The sequence below is a fragment of the Monodelphis domestica genome, chromosome 2, assembly GCF_027887165.1.
Source record: "Monodelphis domestica isolate mMonDom1 chromosome 2, mMonDom1.pri, whole genome shotgun sequence".
Lineage (NCBI taxonomy): Eukaryota > Metazoa > Chordata > Mammalia > Didelphimorphia > Didelphidae > Monodelphis > Monodelphis domestica.
In genome coordinates this window covers 61458086-61471368 of record NC_077228.1, presented here as the reverse complement: position 1 = coordinate 61471368, position 13283 = coordinate 61458086, and the positions used below count along the sequence as shown (strand labels likewise).

Sequence of the window (13283 nt, the reverse complement as noted above, 5' to 3'; positions counted from 1 at the left end):
TGGTCACCAGCTCCTGGGAGTGCCACCCACTCAGGATGGACTCCGAGGAACAAAAGAACTTGGGGAAACTATATACCACTCTAGATGACTTGGGGGTCTAGGATTAGAGGGACAGTTGATTGACTTTACAATGGTGAGAAAGGAAAATGAGGAGTTCTAGACAGGAATAATAGTGAGGGGCTTAGGCCCTACAATGGACACAAAAGGGAAAGTCTTGGCCTAGGGCTGGGTCCTGAAGTCTTGTCTCTCATTTTCCCATTTATCATTGTTATTTTGGTGTATTGACCCTCATTTATTATTGGTATTGGTATTAACAATAATTGATACTGCTATGGACAGGCTCTTGACTTTGACCATTGAGAAAAAATGGCTGCTCAAGTAGTTGAAGAAAAACTCCTGCTCAGGCCAGTTATAAAAAAAAAATCCCATTTATTATAACTGTAAAAGGGAAAGTAAAAGTAATTTCTTTCTTTTTTCTTTTTTTTAAAATCCTTACCTTCCATCTTGGCATCAATACTGTGTATTGGCTCCAAAGCAGTGGAGTGGTAAGGGCTAGGCAATGAGGGTTAAGTGACTTGCCCAGGGTCACACAGCTGGGAAGTGTCTGAAGCCAAATTTGAATCTAGGACCTCCTATCTCTAGGCCTGGCTCTCAATCCACTGAGCTACCCAGCTGTCCCAAAAGTAATTTTTAAATAAATCTCAATCAATCTTTCCCTTGTGGAAATTCTTCATGATCAGCAAGGGTGATTGTATCTTAATCTACACTACCTAACTAAATCCCTAAATAACTATCTTTCTATCCTGTAATAGGATATTTGTAAATTAAGAATCAATAAGTAAGAGTTCAGTGTATATATATGTATATGTGGACTTTTGTATAATTTTTCAATAGGAGTTACTTTTCTGTAAATGCATACCTATGTTTATAGGTATATATATGAAATTATGTATAATTCTATAAAATTGGTTGTATACATAGTTTTGTTTATATGCTGTTGTGTTGAGTTTAGTTTGCATTAATGTAGGAATAGATTTTTTGTAAATAGAATAGCATAGGAAAAGTTAGCAGTTTCTATAGTGGTAAGATGCTTTGCAGTTTTTCTTTCACTTTATATATGTGTGTGTGTGTGTGTGTGTGTGTGTGTGTGTATATTTCTTTTTAATATATATTTTGTATATATATAAAACACCCTGATCCTACCAGTTAAAAAGCCAAAATCGGATGAAAATGACAAACCAATCAATTTGTGCAAGATCTGAGGGCCTTAAATAATCATGTGGTAAAATGGCATGCAGTGGTACTGAATCCAGCCACAATCATATCATCAATTCCCAGCAATGCAAAATTTTTCACCATTGTAGATCTCTGTTCTGTATTTTTTTTCCATCCTGATTTCATGAGGATTCCCAAAAGATCTTTGCATTCACCTGGAGCAGTATTAAATACTCCTGGGGGCATCTGTCCCAGGGGTTCTGCAAAAGCCCTTTGTTGTTCTCCCAAATCTTAACTGAGTTCCTGGCCAAGATACATTTTAAAGAAAGCAGGCTGATTCATTTTGTTGATGATCTGCTAGCCTCACCACCAGCCAAGGCATGCCAAAGAGACAGCAAGCACCTTCTAATTGAGTTATTCAAAAGGGGATATAAGATTTCCAAGTCCAAGGTGTAATGGTGCTTGCCAAGAGTAGATTATCTAAGGCTTTATTCTAACTAAAGGGGCCAGGCATATCTCAGGGAAAAGAATAGCATGAATTCAAAAGATTACAGCACCAAAGACCAAAAAGTAACTGAGAGCTATTCTGGGAGCAACTGGATTTTGACAATGGATACCAGGTTTGGGGGAACTGGTGAAACCATTGACAGAACTAAGAAAAGACTGTGTAATAGAGTCACAAAAATTAACATCAGAACACCTGAATGCTATTTCACAATTAAAGTTTGCCATTTTATCAGCACCAGCTCTGGGCAAGCTATTCATTCTGTATGCCCTTAAGAGAAAAGTTGTGACCTCTGGGGTGCTAATGCAGGCTTTTGGTCCAGTGCAAAAACCTATTGCATATTATTCAGCACAACTGGATCCAGTAGCTATGGGAGTGCCTCCATGTCTTAGAGACATAGTGACAAAAGCTCTGTTAGTGATTCTGGGGAATCCGCTTACCATCATGTGTCTGCACAAGGTTAAAACTCTTCTATGAAGGCATAAGACTCAAGCCTTTTCAGTTCAGAGGCTGGCTAGATAAGAGCTAACACTTTTAGCAAATGCAAACATTACCCCCAAAAGATGTGGAAACTTGAACCCTGATATGTTGTTACCAGACCTACCAACTTCTGGGAACAGCTGCATGAATGTACTAAAGTGGTTCAAATAACTTAGAAACCGAGGGACAATCTCTCTGATACACCCCTAGAGAAACCAGACTTTATTCTTCTCATGGACGGATCCTCCTTTATGAGAGATGGGGTATGGTTCACAGGAGCAGCAGTGGTAACAGAGTTTGAGACAGTGTGGGTAGTGGCTTTGCCATCACATCTGAGCATGCAGGCTGTAGTTATTAGGTGTAAAGCAAGCGTGTACCATTGCCAAGTACAGGAGTGTGAGTGGTCTACACTGATTCCAAATATGCATTTGGGATCTGTCATGAAATTGGGAGCCTATGGTTACAGAAAGGCTTCTTAACATCCCCTGGAAAATTGGTTGCCAATGCACAAATCACAAGTGAACTGTTAACTGCCTTACAACTCCAAAGTAGATAGCAATTATGCACTGCAGAATGCATACCAGAAACATAGATTCTGTTGCTCATAGCAACAACAGAGCAGATGCCACTGCAAAATTTGCAGCAACTAGCAGACCTGAGCTATGCTTGAATCTCGCCCTGATAATGCCACAAGATCTGGCTATAGCATATAATGAGAAGGAAGTGCTAACAAAACAAAATTACCAGGCAGAAAACAAAAATGGTATTTGGGTGGCTTCCTATGGAAAACCAATACTGCCAAGAGCCTTTTGCCTTTTATAGCCAGATCTGCCAAAGCATCCATAAATGGGATCATTTTGGCACAAAAGGAATGGTTGATACTGTGAAAAAGGCCTGGATAGCCCCTGGAATAATAACAATAGTATCTAGGATTTGTTCTTCTTGCCAGACTTGTCAGAAATTTATTCAAACCATGTTCAAACAAAAAGCCTTTGGATCCAGACCTATAGCTTTCTCTTCTTTTGATATTACAATGCCCAAAACTGGAAACTATTGGTACTGTTTAGTGCTTGTGGATCAGCTGATAAGATGGCCTGAGGCATTTCCAAGTTATTAGAACACAGCTAATTTTGTTGCCAAGGTGTTGTTAAAAAAGATAGTGCCACGATTTGGAGTTCTATCTCGAATTGATTCGAACTGTGAATTGCACTTTACAGACTCGGTTTTGCAACAGATCTATGCAAACTTGGGTATAACACCAAAATTCCATGTCCTGTACCAAAGATCTGGGCAAGTGCAACGCATGAATCGGGAACTTAAAAGAATGGTGGGAAAGCTCTGTGCAGAGACTCATTTAAAGTGGCCAGAAATTCTATCTTTGGCTCTTTTTTACATAAGAACACGGCCCAGAAGTGATTTGCACATTTCACCATATGAGATGTTATTTGGCCATGCCCCACAACAGAGGATTTTAGCCCTGTCTATGCCTCCTTGCTAGGTGAAGATTTATCTATTGCACAATAGATCTCACAACTGCAGAACAGAATCAGAGAATTGCAAGAGCTGGGAATACTCATTCAGGCTGGACTGATAGATTTCACATTGCATGACTTACATCCAGGTGACACTGTGTACATAAAAAATTTTACTAGGACTAGTGCCACTGAACCAGTGTGACTAGGACCTTTTGATATTTTGTACACAACGCCTACGGCTATAAAGGTTGCTGGTAAAGATTCGTGACTGTATTACTTGCACGTGAAGATTTCATTGGGAGAAGAGATTACATCAGTTGAAGAAGCCTGCAGGTGAAGTTGGAAAGAAGAGGAAAAAAACATCACAACCACACAACAACATAAAAGATGAACAACAACACACGGATGTGGACAAGATTTCTTAAGGACAATGAACTGTTTGAAAAAACACATTATAACAACTTTGTTACAATCACAAACACACTTAGGAGGGAAAAAGTTGCAACGTTCTATGAGAGCAACAATCAATAAGACAAGCTGGCAGTATAAAATTTCCTAGCAGGCTGCAGCAGGTTAAAAGGAGACAAACTGTGGGCAACATTCTGAGGATAGAACTCTGTGTTTTTCCTTGCTTTCCATCCGCACAGATTTGTATTGCAGGACTTATGCAGCGATGACTGGTGAGTATGAACACATTATTAGATGAGAAGAGTTATCAGTATAACACACACCATAGCACATAGCAATATTAAGTATTCTAGTTAGCTACATATTATATAGACAGGGAGGATGTTATATCCTCTCTATAGACCCATTTTACTCACAACAGTGGGGGAATTTTAAATTCTTCAAACAGCGTGATTTCTTTTCTGTACATATGTATTTATATGTATATGTACATATATGTTTATATGGACTTTTGTATAATTTTTCAATAGGAGTTACTTCTTTTCTGTAAATATATATGTATATTGGGCTATATATATATGAAATTGTGTATAATTCTATAAAATAGGTTGTGTACATAGTTTTGTTTGCATGCTGTTGTGTTGAGTTTAGTTTGCATTATGGTAGGAATAGGTTTTCTTTTCTGTAAATAGAATAGCATAGGAAAAGTTAGCTGTTTCTGTAGTGGTAAGATGGTTTGCAGCTTTTCTTTCACTTTAGGTAAGCATTGTTTTTTTAGAAAAGTAAAGTTTAGTTCTGTTCTATTTTCATAGTATTGGTAAGGTAAATTTTGGAGTTTTCTTTAGATAGGATTTTCTTTTCTGTACTAGGGAGAGGAAAATTGTGTTTTATTTGTTCCTTTGTTTTGAATTTTGCATTTAGACTTTGTAACTGCATTTGTATTTGACTTGCATTTTGCCAAGATTTTTCCTTACTTTCTCTTTTCTTTTCTGCCCTAAGAATAGGCAAATCTAGTTAGGTGTAAAATAGTTTAAGAAGGCTTAGGAATAATAATAGAATGCTATAAGATTAAGGACATAGTTGTATTTGGGGAAAATTATTAGCTTAGGTATGAGATAGTTACATTTGGGGAGAAAATAAATTTTTTCCCAAATTTCACATGGGGGGATTGTAATAGGATATTTATTAATTAAGAGTTAATTAAGTAAGAATTCAGTAGGAAATAGAGTTAAGTAACATAAGTTATTTTATAGATGCATAAGGGGGTTAAGTTGCGTTTCTTTAAATGGAATCTTACAGATGGATTGTGGGTAAGAGAATTTTCCCAAAGTTACAGTTACCCAACTGACTTTGCACTCTTGGGGCTGATCCTATTATGATAGGAGGTCTCAAGAGTGGCTTGGCTAGACTGGGAAATTCTCAGTTGCTTTCTACATCAAAAATTTGACTAGCAGACCATAACATCAAAGATCATTAGGTGAAAATTCATTACAAACCTAGATGGTTTGCTGTGAGTTTGGAAGAAGGATATGGAGATTCTGGGCTTTTTTTTTTTTTCAAACTACACAGCTAAAAAGAGAAACCAACTTACTCTTTTGTGTATAAGTTAAGAATTTAGGATAAGATAGTTTAGGTATTTGGGGATAAGATAGATAGGAAGAGAGTTTTGGGGACCAAAGAGACCCTTGTGGGTCAGACTGATTGGGTGGTTAGAGAAGAATTTATTAGATTAGGGATCAATATATTATAAGAATTTCTTTTCCACTTATTTTCTTTTTCTATCCTTTGTCTTTAGGGGCTTTTTTCTTACAATAAATATATTTTTGATATATCCTGCCAAGTCGGAATTCTTGAGACTGCTCTGAGAGCCATTTTTCTCAACAGTCACAACACCCACAACCTATCTAGGACAAATTAATAGTGATACCACCCTATATAAATAATCTAGTAAGGGAACCCTTACAACAATCCTAAAACTAAAAATATAAACTTATAAACAGAGAGGAATAAGTTAGATTTCTGAAAAAGCAGCTTGTTAGGATCTTCACTGACTTCTCCACTCAAGCAGTTCACTCTTTTCTGCAACCCACTGGGATTCAACACCCAATTGGGTACTATACCCAATACTCTTGGTCTTTGGTCTGCTAGGATGGTTTTAAGAGATAAATTCACCAGAAATTCTCCCAATTCAGAGCAGCCTCCTTAAACAACATTCCTTATTCAGGATCGTTTTGAAGAGTTGAGTTCGTTGGTCCAACTGTCCTTCCCAAGAACCTCTGAGAAATTCCTTTTATTTCCCAGCATTCTCTGTGAAAATTCCACTCTGACTTAAAGAAATCCAGCTCACTCAGCTCTCTCTAATTCATCTATCAATAAATTTTGTTAATTAACCCTATTTCCTAATTAACTCTTAATTCATGAATATTCTACTACACTATTCACCAGATACTTGATGTGTGACCATGATGTAATCCCTCATATAGTTTGCCTCATTTTCCTTAGCTGTCAGAAGGGCGTGATAAAAGAAACTACTTCATAAGATATTTTAATATATTAATTTTATTAATTATTATATATAAAATTAATTTTATTATTTTATATATGAAATAAAATATATAATAAATGATTAATAAAATTAATATAAGAATATCTTATTTTCATAAGATATGAGGAGCAAATGAGATAATTGTTATAGCCCTTAGCACAATACATTTGGTACATAGTAGGAGCTATCAAAATACTATTCCCTTCCAGACTCCTTTGCTCCACTCTTATGTTAGAAAATTGAGTTTTAAGAAGTGCTTTTTGTAAGGACATTGAAAAACTGAAGATTGTCTGGAGGATTGAAATTGAGTTAACCAAGTCCATAAGGACATTTTTTTTTAATTTGAAATTTTTTATTCAATTAATTAATTTAGAATATTTTTCCATGGTTACATGATTCATGTTCTTTCCCTCCCCTCATCTAACCCGCCCCTCCTGTAGCCAACTAGCAATTCCCTGGGTTTTACATGTGAGGACATACTATTTAACAGAACATGTAAGGATCAGTTGAAAGATCCTGAGATACTGAGGCCAGAGTTTAGAAGACAGGAAAAAATGTGGCAGAGATAATTATGTTTGAAAGGTTGGCATGTAAGAAATGATAGATTGTTTGGTCTCTGTGGGCAAAACTAGGAACAATGAGACTAAAGATAAGAACCCAAGCCAACCTCTTAGCAATTATTCTCCAATTTATGGATGGACTACTTCAGGATGTAGTTTATTCCTCATCACTGAAGATTTTTATTCAATTGGAGATAAATACTTATTGGACTGGTATTGGGGGTAGGAGGTGGGGTATAATCAGGTCTCTGAATTCTAAGATTCTATAATTCTGTTATCTTGGTACCCTGGGCAAACAACCTTCTCTGACAACAGGAGGAACTCTTGAGGCCTTTTGCTCTCATTTGAACTTGAGGATTAGTCTCCTGTTTGAAACCTAAAGATCATATCATCAGAGGTCTTGGATAGTTAAGTCATTTTTCACCCTACCCCTTCAGCCCAGTCTTTTTTTATCTCTAGAGAACAGTGAATGATGGAGGCAGATCTTTTCCCATTCTCCAGGTTGCAGTTCCCACCAGTCCACCATTGTAGATCACTTCTCTTGAGATAGGAGCTGTCCTGAAGTTGAAAGAAGAGTACAATGAACTTTGAGGTGAAGGTTTTAAAGTAGGGAAGGAAGAGGGTCCTAAGTTGAAGTGGCCTTGGTCCTTTGGTAACTCTTCTAAGTAGATGTAGAAGGAGAAAGAAACTGGAGATAGAATATTACTATGTAAGGAATGAAACCTAAGAAGTTCTGGTTTTCAGGAATGATCCTTATGAAGAGCCTCTCCATGAAGAAGGATGGCAATCATCTTGGTGAATATGAACATGTTTAAAGTGACTAAAAACTCACTATGAGTTAACAAAATATAGCAACCTTTCAAATTAATTATGTTAATGGTTTAGAAAAGAAGCATAATTTCTTTGAGTAAAGAGTTGCTTCCCCCTTGGGGCACCTACTTGAGGAATTGAGTTTTTGTGGAAGTCTGCATAAAAATGATTAAATCAGGAAAGGCCCTTTTGTTCTTTTCTAATGGGTAGAAGGGCTGCCTTGGGATGTAGTTGATTTCCCATCACTGGAGAACTTTAATCCAGTGTGAGATAATCACTTTATTAAAGGACTAATTCTTTTCCTGTTAGTGGGACTAGTGGTGCCCTCAGGTTTCCTTGAATTCTAAGATTCTAAGATTCTGTTATCTTGGTGTCCTGGGCAACCAAGGTTCTCCAACAACAGTACTTTGCTCTCATTCAAACCAGGTACTTAGGAGCTGTGTGGCCCAAAGCTAGTCATTGAAGCTCTGTTTGCCTCAGTTTTCATAACTGTCCAAAGGGCATGGAAAAGGACCTAGTTCAGAGGATTTTGGTGAGGATCCATTGAGGTAATATATTTATTAAAGCCATTTATTTGCACAGTGCTTGGTACATAGTAGAAACTATAGACATACTTATTTCCTTCCATTTTCCTTTACTTCACTCAATTTAAGCCATTCTTATTTCAGTGTGTACAGTTTTAGGACCAAGAGTGTTGAAAAGACATTGAAAAACTGAAGATTGTCTGGAGGAGGAAATGGAGAGAGTCACCAGGTCCATGGGGACATAGCCCTTACGGATCAATGGAAAGTTCCTGGGATATTGAAGCTAGACTGGAGAATTAGGAGAAAATGTAATCAAAATGTTGATCTGTTTGAAATGTTGACATGTTGAAGAGGGGTAAGAGTGTGTTTGGTCTCAGTGGGCAAAAATAAGGAACAGTAAGAGGGACAGCCAGCACAGAATCAAAGGGTAGGAAGTAAAAACAGCTCCGTAACAATTCTTATTCTTCACCAGGTGGATGGGAGTTGTCTTAGGATGCAGTTGATTCCTTCTCCCTGGAGATCTTTTAGTAAATGTGAGATAACCACTTTTTTAGTATATTGAGGAAGGATCGGTTTTTCTGGAGGGGCACTAAAGTCTCTTTGAATTTTAAGATGCAAGAATTCTGTAATCTTAGACCTGAGGATGGATGGCAACTACATGCTTAGTATGATCCAGGGAGATGTCAAACCCTCAAGCTAGGAGAAACCTAATTCTCTTGAATAAAAAGTTGTTGATCCTCAGGAGAAGCTGGCACAGGAGTGAATAGAGCATTGAGTTTTCAGGGAACTTATAAATTGTCAGTGGTTATGAAATCAGGAAAAATGCCTTTACTCCTTTGAAATAGGGAGGTGGCCTGCCTCAGGATGTAGCTGATTACCCATCAATGGAGAACATTTAGCCCCAGTCAGACAATCACTTGTTTGCTGTTTTGGATGGTTTATTCTATTGTGGGTTGGACTAGAAGGAGACTCTTTGGTGTCTTTGAATTTAAAGACTTGATGATTCTTTTATATTGGTATCCCAGGTAACCAAGGTTCTCAAACAAAAGAGGTTCTTGAAGTCCTTTGCTCTCATTTGAACCAGATACTTACTTGACCTATAACCCCGAGGTAACCACTTAAACTGTTTGTCTGAGTCTCCTTAGGTGTACAAAGAATATGGTAAGACCACCCATCTTCATGGATTTTTGGTTAAGATCACTTGAGATATTTGTTAAATCCCTTAGCACAGCACTTGGTACATAACAGGAACTAAAGAAATACTTCTTCCCTTCCATCCTTCTTTGCTCACTCTGTTTAGGTTATTTCCTACATTATTGAGGTTTGTTAACAAACAAGTTCAAAAGATACTGGAAAAACTGAAGATTGTCTTGAGCCTGGAAAGACAGAGAGAGTCAGCCAGATCCATGAGGATGTAGCTTTTAAAGGATCAGTTGATGATCTTGGAACACTGAGGTCAGAGAGAAGAAGAAAGAAGAAAATTTGATTCATCTTTATGTGGTTGAAATGTTGGCATATACGAGAGGGTTAGGCTGGTTTTGGCATCTATGGGTAGAACTAAAGTCAATGAGAGAGACAGAGAAAGCCTACAAAGGGTCAAAAGATACAAAGTAAAGAAAAACTCTTATACCAATATTTTTTTTCTAATAGATGGATGGACTTTTTAAGGTGGTAGTTGATTGCTCCTTAGTGGAGAACTTTAAGCCAATGTGAGATAACCACTTGTTGACTATTGAAAAATTGATTTTTCTGCTGTGGGTTGTAAGACAGGAAAATCAAGGTTACTTTAAATTCTCAGATCCTATGATTCTGTTATCTTGGTATCCTAGGCAACTAGACCTCTGCCAACAAGAGAAGATCTTGAGGTATTTTCTCTTATTTGAACATGTCTTATCCTGTTTGAAACATTTAGAATATTTCATTAGTAGCCTTGGATAGTTAGGAGACTTTTTCTTCCCAAACATTTCAACTTGGTCTTTTTGACTCCAAGGTACATTGAATGTTTGTTGCTGAGCTTTTCCCACATACTAACTAGTCTGGGGTGCCCAGCAGGCCACCATTAGAGATCACTATCTCTATTGAGATGGAAACTGTCCTGAGACTAAAAAGTAAGTGCACTGATCCAGGAGGTGAGGTGTTCAAGGGAAAGAAGAAAGAGGAGCTGAAGTTGAAGTGGCCCTTTGTCCTTCCATAACTCTGTTAGGTAAATGAAGAAGGAAAGAGAAGGTAAAGAGAGAATAGCTCTCAATGGGGGATGAAAACTAAAAAGTCTTGGTTTTCATGCCTCCTTATGAACATTCCACTCATGAAGGATGATGGTGAACATCCTCTTAAAGCTGTGCCTGGTTTAGGTAAGCAGAAGGTCATTGTGAGAGAACAGGATATGGCAGTCCTAAATTAATCTTATTTAAGGGCTGGAAGAAAAGCGTAATTTCCTCAAGTAAAGAGTTACTGATTCTCAGGGGCAACCTGGAAATGGAGATAGAGCATTGAGTTTTCTGAGAAGAGGGTAAAGAGTTAAAATTTATAAAATGAGGAATTCCTTTATTCCTTTCTATTAGTTATATGAGTTTCCTCAGGATATAGTTGATGCTCCTTAAATTGGAGAAGTTTGAATTGAATTAAAGAAGGATTAATTATTCTGTTTTAAGTTGAACTAGAGGGAGACTAAGTTCTCTTTAAATTCTAAGATTCCAGGATCCTGTTAACTTGGTATCATTGGCAACCAAGATTCTCAAACAATAGGAGAGACATGCCAAATACTTTGCTCTTATTTGAACCAGTTACTTGATGCCTGATTCTGATGTAGTCACTTAAATTATCTACCTCAGTTTGCTCAACCAATAAAAGGACATCATGGCAAAAGCACCTAATCCACAGAATTTTTGGTGAGTATTCAGTAAAATATTTTTTAGAGCCATGATCACAGTGCTTGATCCACAGTAGAGGATATGTAACTTTTCATTCCCCTCCATCCTCCTTAGAGCTTCATTTAGGCCATGCCTTTATTATACATGTAAGTTTTTAGAACAATAGTATAATAAGGACATTGGAAAACTGAAAATTATTGAAGGAGGGAAATCAAGAGAGTCACTGAGGGCCATGGAGTATTTAAAAGTATTTAGAGATCGCCTGAAATATCCTGTAGCATTGAGGTCAGAATGGAGAAGACGGGAGAACACACATCTATGTGTGGTTGAAACATTGGCACATATGAGAGGATTAGACTAGTTTTGATCTCAGTGGGCAGAACTAGAAACAATGCTATGGAGAGAAAGCCTGCAAAGGGTCAAAGCACACAAAGTCAAGAAAAACCCCTTTATATTTTTTTTAGGTGGATAGGCTTTCTTTGAATGTAGTTGATTACCCCTCACTGGAGAACTTTAAGGCCATGTGAGATAACCACTTGTTGACTCTTGTAAAAAAGTGATTTTTCTGTTGTGGGTTATACTTCAGGAATAATCTTTTAAATTCTGATAGCCTATCATTCTGTTATCTTGGTTTCCCAGACAGCCAACCATTTCTGCCAATGGGAGGCACTCATGAGATCTTTTGCTTCTATTTGAACCTGAGAATTGTTCTCCTGTTTGAACCCTATAGACCATTTCATTAGGGGCCTAGGATAGTTCAGAGGCGTTTTTTTCCTCCCCAACCCTTCAACTTTTTCTTTTTGACTCCAATTACCTTAGTATATTATATATTAAAATACATTTCTTTACCTATACTCCAACTAAGGTACATTGAATGCTGGATGCTGAGCTTTTCCTTTACACTAGCCTGGGTGCCTGTCAGGCCACCATGGGGATCGTCTTAACTGAGATGGAAACTCCTGACACTGAAAGGTGAGTGCACTGACCCATAATATGAGGGTTTTAAGAAGAAAAGAAAGAATCCCTTAAGTTGAAGAGCCTTTGATTCTTTGGTTTCTCGGTGGGTAGAGGTTGAAAGAGACAAAAATTGGATAGAGAATACTCTGAGAGGGGGGAATAAAATCTAAGAAGTTCTGATTTTCAGGGCTAGTTTTGTGAGGAGCCCATCCAAGATGGTAATCATACCAATGAAGATGTGCATGGCTTAGTATGAGTCAACAAGATATGGCCAACCCTGAAGTTAATCTTATTTATTAGTGACCCAAAGAGGCACATAATTTGCTTGAATAAAACAGTTGCTTATCCTGAGGGGCAACTGGAAAAGGAGTGGACTGAGTGTTGAGTTTTTAGGGAAACTAATAAATTGTCAATGGTTATCAAATCAGGAAAAACTCCTTTATTCCTTTCCAATAGAGAAATTGGCCACCTCAGAAAGTAGTTGATTACCCCTCACTGAAGAACTTTAAGAGATATATTTGTGTGTTTATATATATATTTATATATATATATATCTACACATAATATTCATACACTTTATACATTGGAAGCCCCTTTAACAAGAGGCTCTTCCTTAGCTGTCTTTTTTGTCTCCAGATCTAAGCTCAGGACATCACTGCTGGGTTCAAGCTCTTTTAAACAGAATGGCATCCTAAGGGAAATAAAGCAAGAATCAAACAGGCACCAAGCTTATAACACCCTACTGATGACACCATATTTGTCACACCATTCTCATTACAATAACCAATAACCAAATCCTTCTAACGCCATGCTTATGACATCGCACTTCTGACACCATACTTCTAGCACCATATTTGTTTGCAGTGTCAGAGCAGATAGTAGCCCTGGGTTCAAGGGAGGCCATCCCTGTATGGTCAAGAAGGACCCTTGAGAA

At 37.5% G+C, this 13283-nt stretch overlaps 1 long non-coding RNA gene across 1 annotated transcript in view; it reads left to right on the top strand.

Annotated features, from left to right (window-relative positions):
* The first annotated feature begins 942 nt into the window (after nucleotides 1–942).
* LOC103106422 (uncharacterized) overlaps nucleotides 943–13283 on the top strand; it is a 41648-nt gene continuing 29307 nt past the window's right edge. Inside the window, exon 1 of the long non-coding RNA XR_008916092.1 lies at nucleotides 943–12364. This is a non-coding gene — a long non-coding RNA (uncharacterized LOC103106422). The remainder of the gene's footprint in view (nucleotides 12365–13283) is intronic.